The sequence below is a fragment of the Microchirus variegatus genome (genome assembly GCF_963457635.1).
Source record: "Microchirus variegatus genome assembly, chromosome: 2".
Taxonomy (NCBI): Eukaryota; Metazoa; Chordata; class Actinopteri; order Pleuronectiformes; family Soleidae; genus Microchirus; species Microchirus variegatus.
Window position 1 is genome coordinate 43,565,122 of NC_139803.1, and position 16,520 is coordinate 43,581,641.

The following is a 16,520-nucleotide window of genomic DNA, read 5'->3' on the forward strand; positions in this document are numbered from 1 at the left end:
AAACCGTGGCAAAGTGAGAGGAGGGCAGACATTCCTCAGCTGTCACCGTAAAGACAGAAAGACAGAAACCAACCCCCCCCCCCCGACTCTCTCTATACGATGCCAGAGCAGAAACCTCAGCTGACTGCTGCCCACGCTGAGCTCCACCGTCGAGCTAATTAGCGCGAGGCGAGCGGAGCTAGCAGAAAATCTCCACGCTGACCTACGGCTGAACTTTTCTTCTTGGTGAGGCCGAGGTGACGGGTCTCCTCGGCTCGGCTTAAACGTGTCGCAGTTTTTACAGTCCCCCCCCCACCACCGCCACCACCACCACCACCACCACCACCCTCACCCTGCAAAAGTCTACGAACATTATCTTGTGCCGTCTCCATGACGACGACTCTGCGAAGGTTGCTAGTCACTTGTGTTGGTGGATTTGCATGTACTGAGTGGGAGTTGCATAACAGAGTGTGTGTTGGCACTTTAGAAAGCAGAGAGAGTCAGTAATGGAACAGTTTCAGGGGTTCATGTGCTGCCGGTGGAAGATGGTGAGGTGTTTTTCTCGTCTCGTCCAGCATCCACTCATTTTAGCACGTTACATAATTGCTGTGATCTCACTGCAGCGCCAACTCTCCGAGACTCAGCTGGACAGAAAATGCCTTCCTTTTTCCCTCTGATAGAGACAACATCCATCATACATGGTTCATAAAGGTGCTTGAAATCCTGTATTTCTTTCTATAGTTTGCTTATTAAGCGGAGGAATAAAAACAGTTGAGTGTGAGACGATACGTTTAAAACTGTCTCTGTTATTGTGACAAAATGAGTAAAATAACCCTTTTTCAGTGTGTATGTGTTCGTTTTAATTCACCAGAACTGTCATGTGCTGGAAAAGCATTCTTGAAAGTGTTATGTTTACGTTAAAGCTTTCAAAAAGTAACATTTAAGCGAACCTTTTGACGTAGAGAAAGTCCTTTGACGACTTTAGCTTGTCTAGAATGTATGCCGCGAGTTGGACGCGGCTAGCTCAAACGTGCTAGCATGAGTTTGTTCAAATGCGTAGATCGGCCATTTTTAGTTTTTCCAAATTGGCTGACTTCTGAGCGGGAGGAGCTAATGGAAGTAAATGCGAAATTTATTCGGAATCCTGAAAGCAACGCGTGTACCGAGTTTGGCGCGGCTAGCGCAAACATGCTAGGACCAGTTTGTTCAAATGCATAGACAAGCCATTTTTAGTTGTTTTTTTTCCAAAATGGCCAACTTCTGAGTGGGCGGAGCTAATGGAAGTAAATTCGAAATTTGTTCGGAATGCTGAAAGCAACGCGTGTACCGAGTTTGGCGTGGCTAGTGCAAACGTGCTAGGACTAGTTTGTTCAAATGCGTAGACGAGCCATTTTTAGTTTTTCCAAAACGGTCGACTTCTGAGTGGGCGGAGCTAATGGAAGTAAATGCGAAATTTGTTCGGAATGCTGAAAGCAACGCGTGTACCGAGTTTGGCGCGGCTAGCGCAAACGTGCTAGGACGAGTTTGTTCAAATGCGTAGACGAGCCATTTTTAGTTTTTCCAAAATGGCCGGCTTCTGAGTGGGCGGAGCTAATGGAAGTAAATGCGAAATTTGTTCGGAATGCTGAAAGCAACGCGTGTACCGAGTTTGGCGCGGCTAGCGCAAACGTGCTAGGACGAGTTTGTTCAAATGCGTAGACGAGCCATTTTTAGTTTTTCCAAAATGGCCGGTTTCTGAATGGGCGGAGCTAATGGAAGTACATTAGAGATGTGTTTGGAATCACGTAAGCAACGCGTGTACAAAGTTTGGCTAAAATCGTAACAACTATGCGCAACTTCTCTTGTATTAGTTGAACTCTGAGTTCTTCTTTGTTGTCACGTTTGACCAAAACGAGACTGTACCACCCTATAGAATCATTCTCTAACCACATGTGCTGAATTTTCCTAACCTTTTTAGGAAAGATTTATGTACATAAGTTTAAAATGACACTGTAAATTTTCTTTTTGTCATTATATTATACATTGGCGGCTCATTTTACGGCGTTTTCATGTACATTTTCACGTAGCCGTGTCTCTGAAACGACCCGTTCTTCAGGCAAAGCTTCCTCGGCAGCAGTATGTGATATTATTTGACGAGTAGTTTGGAAGCAGGTTTAAAAAGTGGTGCCACATAAAGAGCAGCCAAGTCATTCATGCATCGCTAACATATTCCAGAATACATTAAGACGTAACTTAATAATTCATAGACTGGAATCCAGACCGTCGAGGTTTCATTGTTCTTTGTCTACTTTGCCTGACGAGTCGTCGTCGTCGACGGCCTGAGATACTTGAACGTGATTCGTGATTATTATTTTCAGTGTGTGATCAAAAGCTTTAAAAATATTGACCAATCAGTCAGTGGAGGTTAAAAACATGAACTCCATTATGATAATATGAAGCACAGGAAAAGTGTGAGTGATCAGCACAGATCGTCTGTTTGATTCAGACAATCAAAGCAGACCTGGATCAACATTGATCAAAACATGAAAGACCTAATAACAACACTTCTGCTGCTGCTCTCATGTCTGATTTAGGCCTTAAATGACCTCATTTTACCTTTTAAAATCAATCACATAGTGGATTGAGAGACTGACTTTGTATTGAATGTTGGATATGAGGCAGCAAATCAACTTAAATTCATTGAAAATGTATTGATCAGCAACAGCAATGAATAGGGTTTATATGGGTTGACTTTTGGATTCATTACTATTTATCTCCTAGTTATGACTTCTTATCTCGTAATTACATTTTTTTTATCTCTTAATTATGACGTTTTATCTCCTAGTTATGACTTTTTATCTCATAATTTCGGTTTTTCTCATAATTTCGACTCTTTATCTCATAATTATAACTTTTATCTCATAATTGAAAATTTTATTCTCATGATTTCAATTTTATCTCATAATTGTGACTTTTTCTCTCATCATTTTCGACTTTTTCTCTCATATTTTCGACTTTATCTCATAATTTGACTTTTATCACTTTTATGTCAAAATTTGACTTTTTATCTCATAATTTCCACTTTATCTCATAATTTCTTCTATTTAACCTCATAATTATGAATTTTTTAATCTCATAATTTCGATTTTATCTCATCATTTAGATTTTTAACCTCATAATTATGACTTTTTATCTCATAATTTTGAATTTTAATCTCATTTCGATTTTTACCTCATCATTTAGACTTTTTATCTCATAATTATGACTCTTTACCTTAGAATTATCGCTTTTTTCTTCACTATTTTGACTTTTTATCTCATATTTTCAACTTTTATGTCAAAATTTGACTTTATCTCATCATTTACACTATCCCATAATTTGCACCTTTTTTTTTTTTTAGCTCATAATTTCTTTTTATTCCTTTTTCTTGATTTTTTTTTCTGGCATAAAAACAGGCTTTCATGTGGAAAAGTGTGAAAACGGAGCATGAAGGTGCTCAAATCTCAAATTCTCCACGACGTTATGGCTTCACAGCCACGGCAGATAACAAGTCACCTGTTTTTTTAATGCGTTTGTATTGGGTAATTTGTGTGTGTGTGTGTGTGTGTGTGTGTGTGTCATGTCATCAGAGTGAGTCATTTAAATGAAGCAGCGCCTCCTCTCCTTGTGTTTTGTTAATTTTAGAACGGTGTATAGATTTTACCTGCTGCTGCTGTCTTGTGTGTAATTGTCTCTCTCTCCACCATCAACCCCATAATCAACAGCAGGAAGTCCTTGCAGTGTGTGTGTGTGTGTGTGTGTGTGTGTGTGTGTGTGTGTGTGTGTGTGTGTTTGCGCGGCAGGTTCAATGTGCCGCAGCACTGTGACACATCTGTGTCTGCTATTTCAGGACGTTTTTCACACGTTCTCTTTGGACTGCATTTACGACACAAAGTCTTGTGATAACACGACATAGGTGAAATGCCAGCGGCATGGTGTGTGTGTGTGTGTTCGCGTGTGTGTGTGTGTGTGTCCCCCCCCCCCACTCTGGAACAGCGAGGCCCGGCTGAAGTATTTCAGTCGAGCGTCGCTGCAGGTTGGAACTGGTTCACCTGGGGTCGTAATGGCAGAATTCCTCAGTGGAGCGAATTAGCTGCCACGTACGTACGTACACATGTATGTGTGTACGTATGTGAGCGAGTGCAGAGCTGCAGCACTTGACCTTATTTAGGATCCACACTCGTCCACGTTCTTTCCTCAAAAAATGACCCTTTTTTTTAACAAACCAATGTCACCGTTGTGTCTCCTCTGAGCCGAGTGTTGATCTGCTGTGAAATGTTTGTGTGATGACTTCAGAGCCCTGTAGCACACACTGTGTCTGTCTTCTACTGAAGCTAGCACCTCCTCTTCTTCTTCTTCTGTTGTTTTTAGACGTCTGGTGATGACTTCCAGTCCACTGTTGAGCTGTCGCTCCAAAACTCAGTAGCCAATCAGCAGGCAGCGTCCCTAAGGCCCGCCCTCAAACCAACAAACATGCCGCAATATTGACACAAATCTAATTGCATAGATGTATCGCGATATAATTGATTATCACAGAATTGTATTGTCATAGTATTGGTATCGTATTGTGTGTCATGATATTATTGGTATCGTATCGTGAAATTATTGGTATCGTATCGTGATATTATTGGTATCGTATCGTGATATTATTGGTATAGTATCGTGATATTATTGGTATAGTATCGTGATATTATTGGTATTGTATCGTGTGTCATAATATTGGTATCGTATCGTGATATTATTGGTATCGTAAAGTGATATTATTGGTATAGTATCGTGATATTATTGGTATCGTATCGTGATATTATTGGTATCGCATCGTGTCATGATATTATTGGTATTGTGATATTATTGGTATCGCATCGTGTGATATTATTGGTATAGTATCATGATATTATTGGTATCGCATCGTGATATTATTGGTATTGTATCGTGATATTATTGGTATAGTATCGTGATATTATTGGTATAGTATCATGATATTATTGGTATCGCATCGTGTGTCATGATATTGGTATCGTATCGTGATATCATTGGTATCGCATCGTGTGTCATGATATTATTGGTATCGCATCGTGATATTATTGGTATAGTATCGTGCTATTATTGGTATTGCATCGTGTGTCATGATATTATTGGTATCATATCGTGTGTTGTGATATTATTGGTATCATGATATTATTTGTGTATCGTGATATTGTTGGTATCGTATCGTGATATTATTATTATTATCGTATCATATGTTGTTTTATGAGCCGTTTTTGAACACAAAACACCTGGTCGTGTTTGCGTCGAGGTCTCAAAATGGCTGCGTTTGTCCTCTTCAGATGATGAAATCGGCGTCAGAGGTGAACAACAGTGAGTTTTGTTGAGTTTTGTGGCTCAAAAAATGGTAGAAAATTTCAATTTGAAATGTCTTGTGACTAAGAAACCTGAAAATATTCACATTTAATAAGCTGGAAAAGCAGAAAACTTGTTCAAATTATTAAGAAAACACCATATACATGATACAGTTGAAGGATATCCACCCACGTCTGCTAATGACATAAAACATGTCCTAATTTTAGCAGATAAGATAATAAGATCGGCAGCCGGTTCACGTCATTGTGTTTCCTCACAGATAATTAGCACTGATGTTAGTGGTTGTGTCCACAGAGACTGAATGAACCTGTTTTTGCTGTGATCCTTGTTGTTGTTGTAGTTGTGAGTCGGTGCAGACGGTGAATGGTCCTGACTGAGTCTTTGACAGTCTGACTGCGTCCTCTGGTCTTTATTTAATGAAACAGACTCACGTCCGTATCTTAGCCTGCAGCGAATGTGTTTATATTTATTCATATTTCTCTCACTGGACAATAACAGGTGATTTAGCTGCTGAAGGAAGTCTGCAGTGACCTCAGTTTCTCAACATGTGTTTGTTTTTATTCAGAGGTTTAACCAGAGGACGTTACTGGAGGTTAGGCTCAAAATATCCATTTCCAACAGTTTATAATCTGACAAACGTTAGATTCTTACATTTGTTGTAAGTTCCAGATGGACAGACGTATGGTGATGACTTCCAGTCCACTGTTGAGCTGTCGCTCCAAAACTCAGTAGCCAATCAGCAGGCAGCGTCCCTAAGGCCCGCCCACAAACCAACAAACAATGCCGCAATATTGACACAAATCTAATTCCATAGATGTATCGCGATATAATTGATTATCACAGAATTGTATTGTCATAGTATTGGTATCGTATCATGTGTCATGATATTATTGGTATCGTATCGTGATATTATTGGTGTAGTATCGTGATATTATTGGTATAGTATCGTGATATTATTGGTATTGTATCGTGTGTCATAATATTGGTATCGTATCGTGATATTATTAGTATCGTATTGTGATATTATTGATTTAGTATCGTGATATTATTGGTATCTTATTCGTATCGTGGTATTATTGGTATCGTATTGTGATATTATTGCTATAGTATCGTGATAATATTGGTATCTTATCCGTATCGTGATATTATTGGTATCACATCGTGTGTCGTGATTTTATTGGTATAGTATCGTGATATTATTGGTATCGTATCCGTATCGTGATATTATTGGTATCACATTGTGTCGTGATTTTATTGGTATAGTATCATGATATTATTGGTATCGTATTGGGATATTATTGGTATCGTATCGTATCGTGATATTATTTATGTCCGTATCGTAATATTTTTGGTATCGTATCGTGTGTTGTGATATTATTGGTATCATATTGTGTATCGTGATATTATTAGTATAGTATCGTATATAGTGATATTATTGATATCATGTCGTGATATTATTGGTATCGTATCGTGATATTATTGGTATCATATCGTGTATCGTGATATTATTGCTATTGTATCAGGAAATTATTGGTATCGTATCGTGATATTATTTGTATGGTATCGTGATATTATTGGTAAGGTATCGTGATATTATTGGTATCGTGTATTGTGATATTAATGGTATTGTATCGTGATATTATTGGTATCGTATCGCGACGATTCCCCGCCCCCCCCTACTGTAAACGAATATACAGAAAAATAATGCGTAAGTTTAGTCATGATATTATGTCACCGAATGACCAGTTTCCTCTGAGACGCTATTTCATGTTTTTATGGAGCATAAAAGTCAGGTCACTGAGTTATTAATGAATAATACATGAACCAAAACATGTCCAGCTGTTCCATAAAAATTAAAACACAAAAAACAAAAAAGCGCTTAGAGCCAGTGACGTTATTTAACTGAATATAGTGGACACACACACACGTTAATTCTATTTATTACACTTTAATAATCCAAACCACTCTCGTTTAATAATAAATAATAAGGCAGTGAGTCCATAATAATCATGAGCTGCAGCTGATCCTCATCACGGATGTGGCAGATCATCAAAAGAGGAACTTTCATTCAATTTATTCGCTTCCACATGCTTTTGTGTTTAATTACGGGGGTTTGTTTTGCAGCACAATAATAAAAATAAAAATACAGAGCGCTGGCCGGCTCCCAGAAACCCACTCTTCTCTGTGCTCGTCTTTCCTTTTACTGATGTACCTCTGGTCAGAGGATCAGGGAGTTTGGAGAGGAACAGGAAGTGGCTGTTTATTTTTCTCATTTCCTCTTTGAGGCTCTCGGCTCGTGAGGCTGCTGCTTCTTCTTCCACTCCCTCGGCTTTTTTTATCGCTAATGCGACGTAGCAACGTAGACGCAACGCTATCAGCACTGCACACACACACGCATTCTCTTTATTTTCATTGTATGGGTTGCAGCAAAAGACTCCTAGGGCTGAAATATATGGATTAAAAAAATTGTCATTTTTAATGTTTAAATTATTAAAACAACATAAATATGTAAATTCATGATGACACAGTTCAAGAAAATCCACCAGGATATACTAATGATACATAAAAAAAATTCATTTTTAAAGCTAATTTTAGCTAGCTTAGGTTATGGACTGATAACACACGACAACAACTTACATTTGTAATTTCATGATGATACAGTTCAAGAAAATAAATCAGGATATACTAATGATACATTAAAAAATGTAATTTTTAAAGCTAATTTTAGCTAGCTTAGGTGATAAAGCAATAACACGCGACACCGTCTCAACATGAACAGCTTTATAGGGCTGCAACGAACAAATATCTTTGTAATTAATTGACCTTTTTATAACTTAGTTGATTCATTGATGAAGAAAAAGACCAAAAAATAGTTGAAAAATTTATATTTTTGTTTCCCCAAACCTGAAAATGATTCAGTTTTTGATATCTGGAGCAAAGAAACCACAAAGTATTCACATGTAAGAAGCGGAAAACGTAATAATTTAATTATTAAAAAACAAAAACACGTAAAATGATTACAAAATTGACTTTATATTTACATATACATATCTACATATATTTATTATATATTTTCCAAAGGTAGGAACTTGATTGACCGTCTGTTCCAGTTGACAACAATATTTATGTTTATTTACATACATATTTTCTGACTTTTTATGGACTCATTGTGACTTTTACTAAGGTTAACCCAGGAGAAGATCGTACGTTGCACCCACGGTGGTGTTTGTTTTGCGTGACGGCGTCGCCCTCCGCTGACGCCGATCCGTACGTTGTTGTTGCGCTAACGGCTGCAGTAAACGGACCACTCTTCGTTTAACCTCGTCGGGTTCATCGCTCGTTGGTTGGTGACATAATGCCGATACGCTGCGTAGAAACTGTGCTCAATGCCTCTTTAGTGACCGAGCATAAGGCTTCTATTATATCAGAAATATCAACAGGGCTCGTATTCTGCCTCATCCCTACGTAGGCCTGAAAGTAGGGCTATTGTTTTGGTCTGAGACGAACAGTGAGGATCTCTCTCTTCCTCAATCCTGGTTTTTTTTTTTTTTTTTTTTTCATGGGAATCCCAGGCCCTTATATGGTCGTCCAGCAGCAGTACTGATGTGTATATGTGTGTGTGTCGCCCTGCAGCGCTCTATCCCTGCAGCGCTCTATCCCTCCCCTCTGGCCTCCTGAACCCTGCTAACGGCACAGAAGCTGCCATCAGAATCCGACTTTTTTTCTTCTCCTTCTTCTTTTTAACGTCCACCTCTTGCACAGATACATAACACACACACACACACACTCAGGGGTGGTGAGAAGGAATTCCTTTTGTGGAAGTGGCTGCGCGCCGATGAGCTCGCTGACGTAGCGCTAGCAGCGCGAGGAGTGGCCAGAGCGCCGGTGCCTGCAGCCCCCGAGGCCAGGAGTATTACTTATCTGGGAATTTCTCCACTGGTAGTTGTAGAGGACTGAAGGGGGGGAGGAGGTGGAGGAGAGGCCAGGTTTTCAGCTCCAGAATAAGCTGCTGTTTTGTTCATATTCTTTCTTTATATGGGGAAGAACTTCGTTGTTGATGCAGTTTCTTGTCTTTAAAAAGGTCTTTGTTAAAAGTGCAAAAAAAGATGGTGTAATGTTGTTTTTATGTAGCGCCGGGCGCATTAACGGCGTCGACGCTAGCGCGCGTTAACGCATGACAACTGACCGGAAAAAAGGCGCGCGTGACGTCCTGTTTACGTGACTCCGGATTTGTTAAAACGAGTCTCTAAAGTAACGCTAAACTTTAAAAACAGAGGCAAAGGTACGCTGGTTATTTTACAATAGGCACGCTAACGACGCTAACTGGTAAACGGGTGTAGCGGCACGTAAACGTAACGCAGCGCACGTCTTTTTCCGGTCACTCGTGATGGAAGCCGCCATGCGCTAACGTGTGCTAACCTAGTGCCCAGCACTATTTTTATGACTTTGTTTTGAAACAAAACTCGCCTTATTAGACGAACACGTGGAGTACATATGCCAAGCCTGTGTGTGGCACTGTAAACGCCTTTAACGCCAATCGCATATCGCCGACGACATAACGTTTGCGTTGCTGTTATTACACGACGGTTTGTGCCATCGGGGAAAAATTCCGAAGGCAGAGAAGTTGCACGTCAACGCCAACGTTGTGGCTCTTACGCTCGCTTTACTCGCGCTTTTGGAGGAAGCCATCTTCAAACTCTGTCTTTTTCACCAGAGAGGAGAGAGTTAGAAAAACGCATGTCCTTTCTTTAGAAACCAAATGTTATTTTTAGATATGGTTTTTAGTGCTGGGCGCGTAAGCGTGGTAACGGCGGTTAACGGCGTTGATGCTAACGCACAACGCGTTTCTATGATGACTGACACCAGCTGTCGTGGCACGTAAAGATGCCGTCACAAGCGTCTATTTCCAGTCAGTCGTCTGGAAAAGCGTCATGCGCTAACGTTCATTAACCTGGTACCCAGCACTATTTTTACCTTATTAGACGAACATGTGTAGTACATATGCCAAGCCTGTGTGTGGCACTGTGACGTCGTCAAATACATAATAACAGTAACGCTAACCTGTCGTCGGCGATATACGCTCGGCGTTAAAGGCCTTTATTTTATGTATTTGACGACGTCACAGTGCCACACACAGGCTTGGCATATGTACTAAATAAAGGCCTTTAACGCCGAGCGTATATCGCCGACGACAGGTTAGCGTTACTGTTATTACGTGACGGTTTGTGCTACGAGGGAAAAATTCGGAAATCTTAGAAGTTGCACGTCAATGCCAACGTTGTGGCTATGACGCTCACTTTACTCACGCTGTTGCAGGACCAGACCAAATAAAGGTTAAAATGAAGCAAACGCACAAATAAACAAACTCTCAACACACGAAGACGACCACAAAAATAGCAACACAGAGCTGAGGCAAGGCTTGTATTTTGAGATTTTTCCGTTTTTCAAAAACATCGTTCCCTAAAACACTGCTTCAGTGTCGCTAAAAAGCTTGTTTTTTGCGCTTTCTCACAGAGCTGGTCACAGTTGAAGTGAGAGTGATGCTTTTGTAGTTTTACGGGACGTTTTTACTGGACGGTGGAGTTTCGTCGAAGAGGAACCCAAGTGGATTCTGTTGCCGTTAAAGAACGAGAGAATGTCGTTGCACAACACTGAGCTGTCTGAGCAGAATTCCTCCGTCACGCTGCCTTTGACAAATAAAGGCTGAACCTGAACTGTGCACATACAGTAGCTCGGTGCTACTATAGGTTAAAACAACACAAATGGAAATGTATGTGTCGGGGAACTGCGGTGGCCTTTTAGCTGTGTCGTTCTTCCTCGTTTGTTGTTTGTTGATAGCTTTCACTTCAAAAACCCCTATGTTTAGTCGAAACTTGAAGGTGCAATATGAACTTTTATTGCTATTATATGAGCTTTAGTGTATATAAAAAGCTTATTTAAGGCAAGAAAACCAACACTATTTTAACTTTAAATTACTGCTGGGCACGTTAACGGCGGTTAATGGCGTCAACGGTAACGCGTGACGTCATGTTTGCGTGCCGCGGCACCGGAGTCCAGGCACGATTTGCCAGTTAGCTCCGTTAGCTGTGTTAGCTCCTTTAGCGCGCCTACAGTCGAAGTGGAGCCGTCTGTTTATTAAACGAAAAGAGCAGCGCTACAAATAACTAGCGTACCTGTGTACTGCGTACGCGTGTCTCTGTTTTTAAAGTTTAGCGTTACACCGGGAGTCACGTAAAACATGGCGTCAGGCGCGTCTTTTTCCGGTCAGTCGTCACGGAAACGCGTCGTGCGCCAGCGTATGACGCCATTGATGTTGTTGACGTGCCCAGCTGTACTTTAAAGTGATTGTAAGCCTGTACCGACAAGCCTAGCTTTTAGCTAGCAGTGCGTCCGGGCGTCCTGGGGACGTCCTGTGCTACTTTTAGGCCGACTAATGCGTAGAATGAAGCGTTAACACGCCGGCCCTTTAAGGTTTCATCCATCTCTTTTGCATGTACGTTGTTCTCATGATGTCGTTTCTGCCCGAATTTAAGTGCCAGTCACGGTTGTTAGCATGTGCTGGCACCGCGTTTAATTTATCTGTGTCACCGAGTTCTTAGCAGTAAAAAAACACAGCAGCAGCTTTTCAGCGCGGCGCTAAAGTCGTCCATCTGACGGCGATAGTAAAGGAAGTCAAGGAGGGGAGGGGTCTTCAAGTGTCTCCTTGATGTGGAGTGCTTCTAAATTAAGCTCAGGAGCTTTCCAGACTCCCTTCTTCTTCTTCTTCTTCTTCTTCTTCTTCTTCTTCTTCTTCTTCTTCTTCTTCTTCTTCTTCTTCTCCTCGCACACACAGTAGCCGAAGGACGTCCCGAACGCTCTCATTGTCTGTGTTTATGAGTGGCGTTTTTGCGTAAATTAAAGGTTCACAGAAACGCATTCAAAGCTTCGTAGATTTGTGCCCGTCCTGCTGCTAATGTGGAATTGTCTTTTACGTCCTTTTGGATTGGTTTTCCTTCAAATTGTAGGTCACGCCAGATTGTATTTTGTGATTTTACATCTTCTTAAAGGTCACGTGGAGCAAAGGAACCACAATATTTACATAAATAACATGATTAAAACAGAATAAAGAGATACTTTAGAACACACGACAAATGTTCTTTTCTTGAATGCCAACTAGTGCTGTCAATAACGGTAACGCGTCAATGCTAACGCACGACGCGTCTCCATGATGACTGATAGGAAAAAGCATGTTTACTTTTACGCGACTCCGGATTGTTAAAATGAGTCGCTAAAGTAACGCTAAACTTTAGAAACAGAGGCACGTATACGCGGCGGTACACAGGTACGCTAGTTATTTGTCGCGCTGCTCTTTTTTCGTTTAATAAACGGACCGTTCCAGTTCCACTGTCGGCTAACGCTAACGGCGCTAAAAGGAGCTAATGCGGCTAACGGAGCTAACTGGTAAACGGTGCCTGGACTCCGGCGTCGCGGCACGTAAACATGACATAACACGCGTCTTTTTCCAGCTTTTGCGCTAATGCCAACGTAAACCAAACCTGTTTTTTTTGGTTGTTTTGCATAAAAGGTCGTAAGAAGCTAGCTCTCTTTAAACCATAGCAACGTAAGTTTTTTTTGATGTGGTCTCCCAGTGGTTTTGCTTTGTATGTGCTGAACATCAGGGGGCGACTGAACCCCCCCCCCCCCCCCGCTGTGCTTTAAAATGAAGCCTTTCTCTGTTTATTTATGTTCCGGACAAAGCTCCCCGACGAGGCCCTGAGTCCAGGTTCTTCCTCTCGACAGACTCCAGGTGTGCGTCATGGTTGTGTCTTTTTGAGTCCTGTATGAGACAAAGCGAGGTTTGAAATGGAACTTTGTGCGTTAAAATCGGCGTTATGTACGTCGTCGTCGTCTGCAGAATGACTCACGGCACCTCTGAGTGTCGCTGCGATCGCGGCGTTCGTCACTCCGACGTCCGTCTGTGACGCGTTTGGACGGGATTAAGACCATCATGTTTCCTTTTATATAACTGTTATAAAATGAATACAGCGCCGCCTCTCCTCCTCTTCCTGTGACTCACTCGCTCGGCCTGCTGTCAAACACTTTCTCTGCTTTCTCACAGTTATTAACGTCACGGTCGTCGTGAATGCTTCTCTGTACGTTATTATTATTATTATCTGTAGAGGTTAAAGAGCTCTTTTTAGATGTGGTACATGGTTATTTTCTCAATCATAGATCTGTCTCATGTCCTGAAAACGTCACAGTTTCGGTTATTTCCTTGTTATATTGAGCAAAAATATCCCAGGAAATATTCAGATTTTAGGCTACGTATATAATCGTATATTATAGAGAGAATAGAAGCCCAGCACAAAGCATCAGTGGAGAGAGGAAAAACTCTCGGCCATGTGCCTAGACAGGTTGGGGTGAAAGGTAAAAAAAAAAATGGGGGACAGAAAGTGGGACGGTCCGGGCAAATAATGCTAACAACCTGAAAACTCTCCAGAGAAATAAGTGCAAATTCAACAATATTGGGCCTAAATTAAATGCGATCATTTTCTAATCTCGACATGTGAAAATTTCCTAATCTCTGAATGTGAACATTTTCTAATCTCTCGATGCCAGCGATGTGGAATCTTGGAATGATGTGGAATATAATATAATATATACAGTGTTGCTGAATATAATATAATGGAATATAAAATGTAATCTTGGAATATTTTCTAATCTCTCTGAATGTGAATGTTTTTTAATCTCTGAATGAAGATATTTTCTAATCTCTGAACGCCAACGTTTTCTAATCTCTGAAAGTGAAAATTTTGCAAACTCTGAATGTGATTTCCAGCATTTTTCTGCATTTTATGGACAAAAGAAGATAACTGGATTAATCCGGGAGAAAATGGCCAGATTATTCCATTCTAAAAATCCCTGGTGTCATTTAATCTTTGAGTAAGACACCACTCCACTTTCTCCTGTTTTTTGTCTGCTGCTCTTTTTTAACGATAGTCACATGAACTCAGTCCGTGTGCACCTGAAGTAACTCTGACACACACACACACACACACGCTCTTCATCTGTGGCCATGTACGGCGCCGCTCACGGCCCAAATTTGGACAAGGATTCCAGCCAGAGAGTCGTGTGCCCTGAACGTGAGGCCGCCGTGTAATTGTGTGTGTGTGTGTGTGTTACCCCTGTCAACGCTGTTGTGTTGTCATAGCAACCACATGAGAGAGAGAGAGAGAGAGAGAGAGAGAGAGAGAGAGAGAGAGAGAGAGAGAGGCAGTGCTGGCACGGTGTGATGTGTGGCACGAGGTTACAGAGGTTCGGGGTCAAAATGAGAGTTTTTATTCCCGGGTTATTGGTGGATTTGAGCGTTCAGAGAGCGTTGTTTAGTCTGCTGCTGTTTGATGAGGTCATTTTAGTGTCTTTGGTTTAAGTTTAAACTCTGTCTGTAGAAGCCTGTGAGGACACTTTTTCTCTTTGGAAGCTACCTACAAGTCTAAAGAGGCTTTTTCAGGGTTCAGACTAGGACTACAACTCACGGTTATTTTTGTTGTTGGCTAATATATAGATTATTTTTTCATTAGCGCCTGTTTTGGACTTCTGTTTAACCTACACACGGTTAACTTGCGAAATTTCTCACAGTTAAATACCTGAAACAAATGATCACAGGTGTCTTACAGCTTAAATGTCACACACACACACTAAAGAGGTTAATTACAATTCATTATAAACGCTAGTGTTACGCTAGCGACCGAAATGAAGTACGTCAAAGCAGCTTCGCCTCTAATTCGCCGAATAACTGCCGTAAAGTACGCATTAGCGTAAGTAAACTAGCGTTGGCTAAGCTAGCTCCTGCCATGATTTTCCAACTGATTAACCTACATACAGTTGACTCACCAAATTTATCACAGTTAAATACCTGAAACAAATGATCACATGTGTCTTACAGCTTAAATATCAAATTAATATGCTAATTGCTAAGTGAAAGAGGTTAATTACAATTCATTATAAACGCTAGTGTTACGCTAGCGACCGAAATGAAGTACGTCAAAGCAGCTTCGCCTGTAATTCGCCGATAACCGCCGTAAAGTACGCATTAGCGTAAGTGAACTAGCGTTGGCTAAGCTAGCTTCTTCCATGATTTTATGACTGACTGATAGACATACGACACAGACGTATGATGTACTCGCGTCACAGGCCAATGGTTCATTAATCTACGATATATATCTGCGGTACGTGATGATACACCGGCGTGTCCGGCGTGTATCGCCGTAGTGCTAGCATGGCGGAACGAGCATTTAACGTGTTTTGCCGTGTTATTTTCAGTGAAATGTTCCCGAAACTTTGGAAACTTTGGAAACTTTTTCCAAGAATCTTTGTCTGTTTACGCCATAATTTGTGCGTTCTTCTTCACTGCTTCCTTGCGGGACGTAAACAGCGAGCAATACTGCCGCCCCAGCACTTCCTGTAGCTAGTTCTGGACGCTTACATGTTAGCGTTTTTTTCCCAACGTAATCGATTACGACTAATCGTTGCAGCCCTAGTTCAGACTTGGTTTTTAGTGTTCCAGTTTACGGCCCGTGTATATATAAATACATTATTGTCTGTTTATTTTGTGCAACTTTAAGACATTATGCTATCCCAATTTACGACGTAACACAACAACACATGTTTCGTTTGTGTTTTATTGTCACATGATCTCGCTAATAATGTTTATTTATCAACCCTCGGCTGTCGACCTTGCAGAATACAAGTTTTTTTTTACATATTTTACAATATTTTACATATCCAGCCTACTTAAATAGCATTTTATGTCCCATAGAATTTAATAACTCTTCACAAAAGAATCATTTACTGAACCCATATATTAAATAAGTCACACAACCTCAAAATGGAGCTCTCCAACTGTTATTTATCCTCTCAAATCTACATTTTTATATACATTATTGTCCATGAGAATAATGTAAACAAAAAAAAAAATTGAATACGTGAAACAAAGTCCGTCGAGTTTCTTTGTTTTTTAATTCCTCATATTGAGAACCTATAAATAGACTCCCTGACTGTTTGCAGTCTAGGAACATATAGGCCTCCATCAGCTCTACTACACAGTGTGGTATTTCAAACACCCCTGCTATGTGCAGGCATTTTCGGGAAGCGCTACAGCTGCCAAAATTCCCCACTAATTC

General features: G+C 40.8%; 1 protein-coding gene across 3 annotated transcripts in view; it reads left to right on the forward strand.

Annotated features, from left to right (window-relative positions):
* Positions 1-16,520, forward strand: part of ppp1r12a (protein phosphatase 1, regulatory subunit 12A) — a 53,530-nt gene that overhangs the window by 4,283 nt on the left and 32,727 nt on the right. The window lies entirely within an intron of this gene.